Source organism: Bos indicus, chromosome 21 (assembly GCF_029378745.1).
Source record: "Bos indicus isolate NIAB-ARS_2022 breed Sahiwal x Tharparkar chromosome 21, NIAB-ARS_B.indTharparkar_mat_pri_1.0, whole genome shotgun sequence".
Classification (NCBI taxonomy): Eukaryota; Metazoa; Chordata; class Mammalia; order Artiodactyla; family Bovidae; genus Bos; species Bos indicus.
In genome coordinates this window covers 26,091,860-26,102,773 of record NC_091780.1, presented here as the reverse complement: position 1 = coordinate 26,102,773, position 10,914 = coordinate 26,091,860, and positions in this window count along the sequence as shown.

Here is a 10,914-nt window from a genome sequence, read left to right as displayed (position 1 = left end):
CAAAATGAGACGTAAAATGTACAATTCTTGTTAAAATTCACATAGAAATACAAAAATGCAAGAAACCTAAAATAGCCGCCCCCCTAAAATCACTGAAGAGCTCACGCTTTTCAACTTTAGAACTTACTACAAAGCTACGATAATCAACAGTGTGATATTAATATAGGGATAAGCATACAAATCAATGGAATATAATTGAGCATCCAGGAAAAAAAAACCCTCACATTTATGGTCAATTGACATTTGCCACGGGTACTAAAACAAATAAGAGAAAGAATATGTAGTCTTTTCAACAAACAATGCTGGAACATCTGTATATCTACATGCAAAAGAATGGAGTTGGACAGCTTCCTCAAAGCATGTACAAAAATTAACTTGAAAGAAATCAAAGACCTAAATATAAGAGCTAAAATGATAAAACTTTTAGGAAAAAACACAGGAGTAAACCTTCAGTTCTTGGATTAGGAAATGGTTTCTTAGATATGAAACCAAAAGCAAATGTGATAAAAGAAAAATAGATCCTTGGACTTTACCAAAATTAAAAAAGTTTTGTGTTTCAGAGGGTACTATGAAGAAAGTTAAAAGAAAGAAAGAAAAAAAGTTAAAAGACAACCCATGAGATGGAAGAAAACATTTGAAAGTTAAATATCTGAAAAGGGACTGGTACTCAGATCTCTTACAACTCAATAACAAAACTTCAAAAAAAAAAAAAAAACAGTTAAAATGGCAAAGGATCTGGAATAGACATTTCTCTAAATAACATACAAATTGCCAATAAGCACATAAAAAGATGCTCAACTGACATTAATTATTAGGGAATGCAAATCAAAACCACCATGAGATTCCTTGTCATAACCATTATGTATTCTGGTCAGAATGCTGTTTCCATTTTTGGGATTAATTTATATTTTCCTTATGACTTAAAATATGGTCTGTTTTCATAAATAATCTAAATGTAGTTGAAAATAAGGAATATTTTGTATTATAATGGTACAGGGTTGGACATATAAGCTATCAGATCAGATCAGTCGCTCAGTCGTGTCCGACTCTTTGCGACCCCATGAATTGCAGCACGCCAGGCCTCCCTGTCCATCACCAACTCCCAGAGTTCACTCAGACTCATGTCCATCGAGTCAGTGATGCCATCCAGCCATCTCATCCTCTGTCATCCCCTTCTCCTCCTGCCCTCAATCCCTCCCAGCATCAGAGTCTTTTCCAATGAGTCAACTCTTCGCATGAGGTGGCCACAGTACTGGAGTTTCAGCTTTAGCATCAGTCCTTCCAAAGAAATCCCAGGACTGATCTCCTTCAGAATGGACTGGTTGGATCTCCTTGCAGTCTAAGGGACTCTCAAGAGTCTTCTCCAACACCACAGTTCAAAAGCATCAATTCTTTGGCACTCAGCCTTCTTCACAGTCCAACTCTCACATCCATACATGACCACAGGAAAAACCATAGCCTTGACTAGACAGACCTTTGTTGGCAAAGTAATGTCTCTGCTTTTGAATATGCTATCTAGGTTGGTCATAACTTTCCTTCCAAGGAGTAAGCATCTTTTAATTTCATGGCTGCAGTCACCATCTGTAGTGATTTTGGAGCCCCCAAAAATAAAGTCTGACACTGTTTCCACTGTTTCCCCATCTATTTCCCATGAAGTGGTGGGACCGGATGCCGTGATCTTCGTTTTCTGAATGTTGAGCTTTAAGCCAACTTTTTCACTCTCCACTTTCGCTTTCATCAAGAGGCTTTTGATTTCCTCTTCACTTTCTGACATAAGGGTGGTGTCATCTGCATATCTGAGGTTATTGATATTTCTCCCGGCAATCTTGATTCCAGCTTGTGTTTCTTCCAGTCCAGTGTTTCTCATGATGTACTCTGCATAGAAGTTAAATAAACAGGGTGACAATATACAGCCTTGACGAACTCCGTTTCCTATTTGGAACCAGTCTGTTGTTCCATGTCCAGTTCTAACTGTTGCTTCCTGACCTGCATACAAATTTCTCAAGAGGCAGGTCAGGTGGTCTGGTATTCCCATCTCTTTCAGAATTTTCCACAGTTTATTGAGATCCAAGATACACTTTATTGACTCTTCATTTAAGTTTTCTTTATTCTTTCTAGATATTTTCTCCTTAATCTGTCTAGGTCAAAGGGAGGTATTCTGAATTCTTATTATTAATGTGGATTTGTCTAGTTTTCCTTTTATCTTCTATAGTTTCTGCTTTATTAAAATTTCTGCTATTTTCTTTCGTACATAGAAGTTTATGCACAATTTCATTATACATTGTGGCTTTTAGCATTATAAAGTATCCTTCTTTGTCTTTTTTAATGCTTTTAATCTTGAATTATAGATTATTTGACACCAAGATCATAATACCTGCTTTCCTTTTATTTTTATCTTACTTTTTTTTTTTACCCTTTAACCTTTCTGAATTGGTTCTGTGTGTGTGTCCCTAAGGGACATTTTACAATGTCTGCATACATTTTTGGTTGCCACAACTTAGGAAGGGTTTCACAGGCAGCTAGTGGGTAGGGGTTAGTGATGCTGCTAAACAACTTACAATTAACGAAACAGTCCCCACCACAAAGAATTATCCAGCCCCAAATATCAATAATGGTGCTCTAAGGTTTGGTGTGTATGTGTGTTTCTGTATGTGTGTGCATGTGTGTGCAAGCAACTGGGGCCAAGAGTCTTGGCGGGCTGGGTTTTCAGGGCTTCGACATGAATAAGCAGGTAGTCCCAGGAACGCTAGCTTTGCAGTTAGAGAGATGAACATATTAAAGAGGAAATACGAGCCTCTTGAGTCAACATGAAAAATTGTCCTATTCTTGGTGGAAATCAAAACACTCCAACTATGAAAACTACCACGGTGGGTCGTCAGGATTGTACAGCAAAACAAAACCCATATAATGGTCTGTCTGTTCCATCACCCATCTGCCTCTGAAACCAGGAATTCTTTTGTTTAAAGGGATGTCTAGACAATTACATAGGCAGTTATTTTTTCCCACTGTGCAGGACATTTTTGGTTTTAAAGTAATGATGTTTAATTACTCTCAAGGCACTATGCTAATCTCTAAGCGAGGTGTATTGAAAATTCGGCTGTTTATGCTCAGCAAACATGATTTGCAGGCATTCTCCGTGATGTTATTTCAGACAGAGGCTCATTAAATTCTCAGTGAATAACAGAAACATCAGTGTAACAGAACCATCTTTCTAACGCTTAATATACTTGGGGACGTAGTTTAATTAAAAATATGTTCATTCAACCTCAGATATCCATATTTAATTTTCCCTTTAAAAGTCTGGCCAGGACCCTGGATTTAGAAATCATCTGTGGCAAGGATAATTATTGTATTAGCATTTGATCCTGAATGCCCATCGAGCCAAGGAACAGGTCTCTAAATTCACTTACGTCTTTTGCACGGACATCTGAAGATGTAAGAACAGAGGGTATGAGTTGGAAAACAGGGTCTTCTATCAGACCCCACTGAGGTTTCCCACTTGTCAGCTTTTCCTTGGGGATTTGATGACCCTCTGTGGTTGGCTACTTTGTATCCTGTTTCTTCTGCCTGCATCACTGCTGCTGTGGATGTATAATAATCACTCTGTTTATCCACTGCTGCTGCCTTTCTTTATTATTCCATTCTCTTCCACCTCATGATAGAAATCCTCAAGTCCAGAGAAGCAGGCTTCTAAACATAAGCCCAAGGGACTTCCCTGGTGGTCTAGTGGCTCCACACTTCCAATGCAGGGGGCCCAGGTTTGATCCCAGGTCAGGGCACTAGATCCCACATGCCACAGCTAAAGGCTTTGCATGCTGTAGCTAAGACCTGGGGCCACCAAACAAACAAATAAGTAAATAAATATTAAAAAAATAAATTAAACCTAAGCACAGCCATCCAGCTCAAACTCAGATGGCCTGACTTTGCCAAGCGCATCTTGTGACTCGGCTTCATCTTCCAGCCTGCCCAGGACTGCAGGGTAACCTTAATGAGAGAGTCTGGAGGAGTCTCATGCCAATTAGAGGCTCTGCCTTTTTCGGAATCAATCCTAGATCAGGAAAGCACTTCAAATGCACACTCCTTCAGGTCAACACAGCAACCTCTAGTAGACCCTTACCTTGGCCACCAGCTTTCTAGCCCTTCAGTTACTTTTTAAAAGTAATTAATTAATTTGTTTATTTTGGCTGTGGTGGGTCTTCGTTGCTTTGCTTGGGCTTTCTCTAACTGCGGTGAGCAGAGGCTACTCTCTGGTTGTGATATGAGGGCCTCTCATTGCAGTGTCTTCTCTTGTTGCAGAGCACAGGTTCGGTAGTTTTGGTTCAAGGGCATAGTGGCACTATGGCATGTGAGATCTTCCCAGACTAGGGATCAAACGCATGTCCCCTGCATTGGCACGTGGATTCTTAATCACTGGACCACCAGGGAAGTCCTAGCCCTTCAATTCTGGTAGATTGTTGTTTGGGTCCTTCAACCTTCCTGCTTTTTTTTTTTTCCCCAGGCTAGGACTTGTCTCTCTAGCCTCCTGGTTCACCTTCCACTTCTTTTGTTGGCCCCAGGACCCCCTCTCTGTGTTTTCCTGGCAGGCATTCCACAGACTGCAAGAATACTTTCAATATGGTTCCAAACTACATTTTCAACAAGCTCTGTCTCCATCCTCTGCCTCCACCAGCCTTCTTACAGAATTCAGGATTCTCTGAATCTCCAGAAACATGTAACCCACATCAGAGCTGGAGCTCCAAGCAGCTCACACTTAGTCTTTCCGTCATGTCTGACTCTTTCGACGCCATGGACTGCAGACTGCCAGGCTCCTCTGTCCGTGGAATTCTCCATGCAAAAATACTGGAATGGGTTGCCATTTCCTTCTCCAGGGGATATCTTCCCGACCCAGGCATCTAACCCAATCTCCTGCATTGTCGAGTGGGATCTGTACCACTGAGCCACCTGTGAAACTCTTGTTAGCTTGCTGCTGCTACTGCTAAGTCACTTCAGTCGAGTCCGACCCTGTGAGACCCCATAGATGGCAGCCCACCAGGCTCCACCGTCCCTGGGATTCTCCAGGCAAGAACACTGGAGTGGGTTGCCATTTCCTTCTCCAATGCATGAAAGTGAAAATTGAAAGTGAAGTTATTCAGTCGTGTCCGACTCTTAGTGACCCCATGGACTGCAGCCCACAAGGCTCCTCCATCCATGAGATTTTCCAGGCAAGAGTACTGGAGTGGGGTGCCATTGCCTTCTCCCTTCTTAGCTTAAGAAATAAATAAACAAGTCTACACAGTCCCAGAATACAGCACAAGCTGGGGCCCTTGGAGGTCTGGACTCTGGGGTTAGATTTGCTGTATGACCTTGAATACCTGGAGAAGGAAATGGCAACTCACTCCAGTCCATGGGGTCACAAGAGTCGGACATGATGGAACTACTGAGCATGAGCTGCTTGGAGCTCCAGCTCTCATGTGGGTTACACGTTTCTGGAGATTCAGAGAATCCTGAATTCTGTAGGAAGGTTGGTGGAGGCAGAGGATGGAGACAGAGCTTGTTGAAAATGTAGTTTGGAACCATATTGAAAGTATTCTTGCAGTCTGTGGAATGTCTGCCAGAAAAACAGAGAGGGGGTCCTGGGGCTAACGAAAGAAGTGGGAGCTGAACCAAGAAGCAGTGAGAGACAAGTCCTAGACTGGGGCAAAAAAAAAAGCAGGAATGTTGAAGGACCCAGGCAACAATCTACCAGAGTCTCCTGAACAGAATCCCCTGCAGAATGCCTGCAGAATCCCCTGAACAGAGGAGCCTGGTGGGCTACAGTCCATGGGGTCGCAAAGAGTCAGATATGACTGAGCCACTGAGCACACATCACCTTGAAAAAGTCAATTAGTTTCTCTGAGTCTTAAGAGCCCTTCTGGGGCCAACTTTTACTAATAACTGAATCTTTGTATCGGAGCTAATTATTCATCTATTTTTGCTGGTGGAACTGCCCATTTCGTCTCCCTGCGTACTGCTAGCCAAAACAAGGGGGAACTTGTACCTGGGAGTGTTGGGCCATGGCCTCCGCAGAGCTCTCCACTCCTCCTTTGCTCCTCTCCAGGGAGCAGGGGTGACCTGCCTACTTGGCGAGGTTTGGGAACATGCCACCGCACAGGTGTGTCCTTGCTTGTCCTCCACAGCTCAATGTTAGAATCTTTCTATCACCTGCCTTCTGTCTTCCGCTCTGCCTCCCACACAGGAAAAGCAACCAGGGGCAGACTTTGCCCGCACCGGGGCGCTGTGGAGCTGGACTTTCAGGGAGGTGCCTGAGGATATGATTCAGATATTCAGACGCTCTGCATGCCATCGGACAGGGGCAAAGAGCACTTCGGCCTTGGGCCCAAGTCCCATTGTCCAATTTTACCCAACTGTGTTGTTGTTCAGTCACTAAGTTGAGTCCAACTCTTTAGGGCACTGCCTCTGGAAAAGCAGCTTTGCTCCCTGGGAACTTCAGCATCTCACACGGAGAAGGCAAGGGCTTTGCCTCCTTCTAGGTTGCTGGGCAGGAGTAAGACCCTTCATGGCATTTTTCTCTAGTCCTGGGGCCTCAAGTGTGCATGTGCTAGAGCCTTTACAATTAATGTACTGCGGGGCATTGAGCCGTAGAGGGTAAATGTATTTTTGCTTGTTTTCCGCCTTCATTCTCTTTCTTAGCTCTGGATAAGGGGCTAGTACCCCAGGAGAAATTAAACCCTGCTGAAACAAGGAAAAGCCTGATGGAAAGGAATGGTGATGTGTGTGTGTGTGTGTGTATGCACGCACGCGTGTGTCTGTGCTGTGTGCTCAGTTGCCTCTGACTCTTTGTGACCCCATGGACTGTTGCGTGCCAGGTTCCTCTGTCCATAAGATTCTGCAAGCAAGAATATTGGAGTGGGTTGTCATGCCCTCCTCCAGGGAATCTTCCTGACCCAGGGGTTGAGCTGGCATCTCTTATGTCTCCTGTATTGACAGGCAGGTTCTTTACCATCAACGCCACCTGGGAAGCCCTAAGGAACGGTCTTCAGCCTGGTCTGGGAGGAGGAGGGCTTGGGAGCATAATTACACCTTAAATGAGGGGTTTCTTCTGCTTGAGTGAATGCTTATTGGCAGGGCACTCCAGGCAGCCAATGTAGACGGGCTGGCATCCTGGCAGGACTGAAATAAAGGGGGATTTCTTTTTCTCTTGTGATTTTTCTGTTTACCTGAGGCCACTGTGTCTCTACTTGATCACTTGCTGCCCACAGTGATGTGGGTCTGGGTGACGCTGAACTTGACATTCTGTATACCCTGTGTCCCCTGGGGGTAAGGGGGGTCTAAAGGTGACTGTGGTTGGGGGCTGGTGCTGTGGTCATTTTCTGTATCCTATGGATACTTGCAGTCTAAAATGTTAAACCTGCAAGTACTTCAACCCCTCCAAAAAAAAAAACACAAAACACAAACACACACACAAAAACAGAACACCCAGATTTTGAGCTGCTGAAAGAAATTTCTCTTTATCCAGACTCTGAGTGAAACCCCCATGACTGGAAATGCCAGACTGAGGGATCAGGAAGAGAAAAAAATTGTGAGAATTTGCATGAGCTTCAAGTTACAAGGGATGGGAACTTAAGTTTTTGGATCTGTTTTTCTCAGGAAATAAGAAATGGGAAGGGGTTCAGAAGAGTTCCAACTTTAGCATTATCTATGTGACTGGCTTTGAAAGTCTTGGGAAAATTCTGTATGGTGATTTGCATTTGTTGCTTCATCTCTGAGTGGCCTGTTCTAGACAGTGTGACTTGGCATGGTTCATAGCTGGAAATAGGATGTGGTACGTGTATACAATGGCATATCACTCGGCCATCAAAAGGGAATGGGTAGTGCCACTTGCAGACAAGTGGATGGGAAGGCAGAAGAGCAATGCTTTCTCAGTGTCTCAGTTCCAGCACTTCATTCTGTTTTCTTTCCTGTGGCCACAGGCTTCACACAAAGTGATGCTAGAACCACAGGGCCACAGACGGTTCATCCACCTTCATCCACCCTCAGCCCTTGGGGACCCTCCTGGCACATATTGAACCCCTGCTGAGAGGGAAGAACCTGGAGAGCAGGGAAAGCCTGTCTTGTTGATGGGGCTTCCCTAGAGCCAAGCACAGTCGGCTTTTAAAGGCTGTTAGTGGAGCTGGATTGTTCCTTAAAATTGCCAGAGAAATGTTCTTGTCTTCCCTAGAAACACATTACAAGGCAGTGATGTTCTTCCAAATGCTTCCTTTTAACTTTCTAATTATTTGATTAATGTTTCACATCCTGCCAGCTCTTAAAGATGCTTTGAGAACTCATTGGCTAATTGGAGAAGAACTTCACAGATGCAAAAATAAGGCAGCTTCTATGCTGTTCTGGTTTGGTAGCCATAGGACTTCCCTGGGGGTCCAGTGGTTGAGATTCCAAATTTCCACTGCAGGGGAAACTGATTCCATACCTGGTCAGGGAACTAAGATCCCATAGGCTGCACAGCGTGACCAAAAGTAGAAAAAAATATAGTAGCCACTGGCCACATGTGGCTGCTTCCAGTTAAGATGTGCTGTAAAAACAGAAGTGCTCACTGGAATTTGAGGACTTAGGAAAAAAAAAGAAAGTGAAATATCTCATATTAATTTTGTTATTGATTGCACATCAAAGTGAGAGTATTTTGGATATATTGCACTAAATAAAAATGTGTGTTAGTAGTACTTATTTTATCTGTCTCTTTTTAACTTTTAACAAATGTGGCTGCTGAAACAGAGTTGTTCCAGGTGGTACTCACCGTAGTACTATATTCTTTTTCCATCGTGGAGCAGGAAGTGAGTGAGTGGGTTTAGTCATGTAGTTGTATTAGCCTCTTTGTGACCCCATGGACTGTAGCCTGCCAGACTCCTCTGTCCATGGGATTCTTCAGGCAAGAATACTGGAGTAGTAGCCATTCTCTTCTCCAGGGGAACTTCCCAACCCAGGGATTGAACCCAGGTCTCTTGCATTGCAGGCAGATTATTTACCATCCGAGCCACCAGGGAAGCCTCTTGGGCAGGAAGGGGAACTAGAAAGGCATTGACTTGCTGCATGTCTTTGGAGAAATCTTTCTCTTTTTCTGGGTATCTCTTTTTAACTCCTGGGAAATGAGAGTAGGTTCCATATCCTGTAAGGTCATTTCCAAATCCTTGTTTCATAACTTGTTAAAAAAGAAGGGCCAATTGACCAAAAGGTATTAAGATACTTAATGTCTACTCACCTAGAGCCAGACATCCTGGAATGTGAAGTCAAGTGGGCCTTAGGAAGCATCACTACGAACAAAGCTAGTGGAGGTGATGGAATTACAGTTGAGCTATTTCAAATCCTAAAAGATGATACTGTGAAAGTGCTACACTCAATATGTCAGCAAATTTGGAAAACTCAGCAGTGGCCACAGGACTGGAAAAGGTCAGTTTTCAGTCCAATTCCAAAGAAAGGCAATGCCAAAGAATGATCAAACCACCACACAGTTGTACTCATTTCTCACACTAGCAAAGTAATGCTCAAAATTCTCCAAGTCAGGCTTCAACAGTACATGAATTGTGAACTTCCAGATGTTCAAGATGGATTTAGAAAAGGCAGAGGAGCCAGAGATCAAAGTGCCAACATCAGCTGGATCATGGAAAAAGCAAGAGAGTTCCAGAAAAACATCTACTTCTGCTTTATTGACTATGCCAAAACCTTTGACTATTTGGATCACAACAAACTGTGGAAAATTCTTAAAGAAATGGGACTACCAGACCGCCTGACCTGCCTCTTGAGAAATCTGTATGCAGGTCAAGAAGCAACAGTTAGAACTGGACATGAAACAACAGACTGGTTCCAAATCGGGAAAGGAGTATATCAAGGGTGTATATGGTCATGCTGCTTATTTAACTTATATGCAGTGTACATCATGTGAAATGGCAGACTGGATGAAGCACAAGCTGGAACCAAGATTGCTGGGAGAAATGTCAATAACCTCAGATATGCAGATGACACCATCCTTATGTGAGAAAGTGAGGAACTAAAGAGCCTCTTGATGAAAGTGAAAGAGGAGAGTGAAAAGGTTGGCGTGAAACTCAACATTCAGAAAACAAAATCATGGCATCTGGTCCCATCACTTCATGGCAAATAGATGGGGAAACAATGTAAACATTGAGAGACTCTCTTTTGGAGGGCTCCAAAAATCACTGCAGATGGTGATTGCAGCCATGAAATTAAAAGGTGCTTACTCCTTGGAAGAAAAGCTATGACCAACCTAGACAGCATATTAAAAAGCAGAGACATTATTTGCCAACAAAGGTCTGTCTAGTCCAGGCTATGGTTTTTTCAGTAGTCATGTATGGATGTGAGAGTTGGACTATAAAGAAAGCTGAGCGTGGAAGAATTGATGTTTTTGAACTGTGATGTTGGAGAAGATGCTTGAGAGTCCCTTGGACTGCAAGGAGATCAAACCAGTCCATCTTAAAGGATATCAGTCCTGAGTAGAATATTCATTGGAAGGACTGATGCTGAAGCTGAAGCTCCAATACTTTGGGCACCTGATGTGAAGAACTGACTCATTGGAAAAGACCCTGAAGCTGGGAAAGATGGGAGGTGGCAGGAGAAGGGGACGACAGAGGATGAGATGGTTGGATGGCATCACCGACTCAATGGATATGAGTTTAAGTAGGCTCCAGGAGTTGGTGATGGACAGGGAAGCCTGGTGTGCTGCAGTTCATGGGGTTGCAAAGAATTGGACATGACGGAGTGAACTGAACTGAACTGAATGTCCACTATGGTATGGTTATCTGTCAATTGTGAATACTGACAGAAGGTGTTATGACAGTGTGGACTAGATGAATGGTAATGTGATCCCACCAGCCAATATGAAAATCCTGCCTACAATAAACACAAAACGGGCTTAAAAAGATGAGCCAG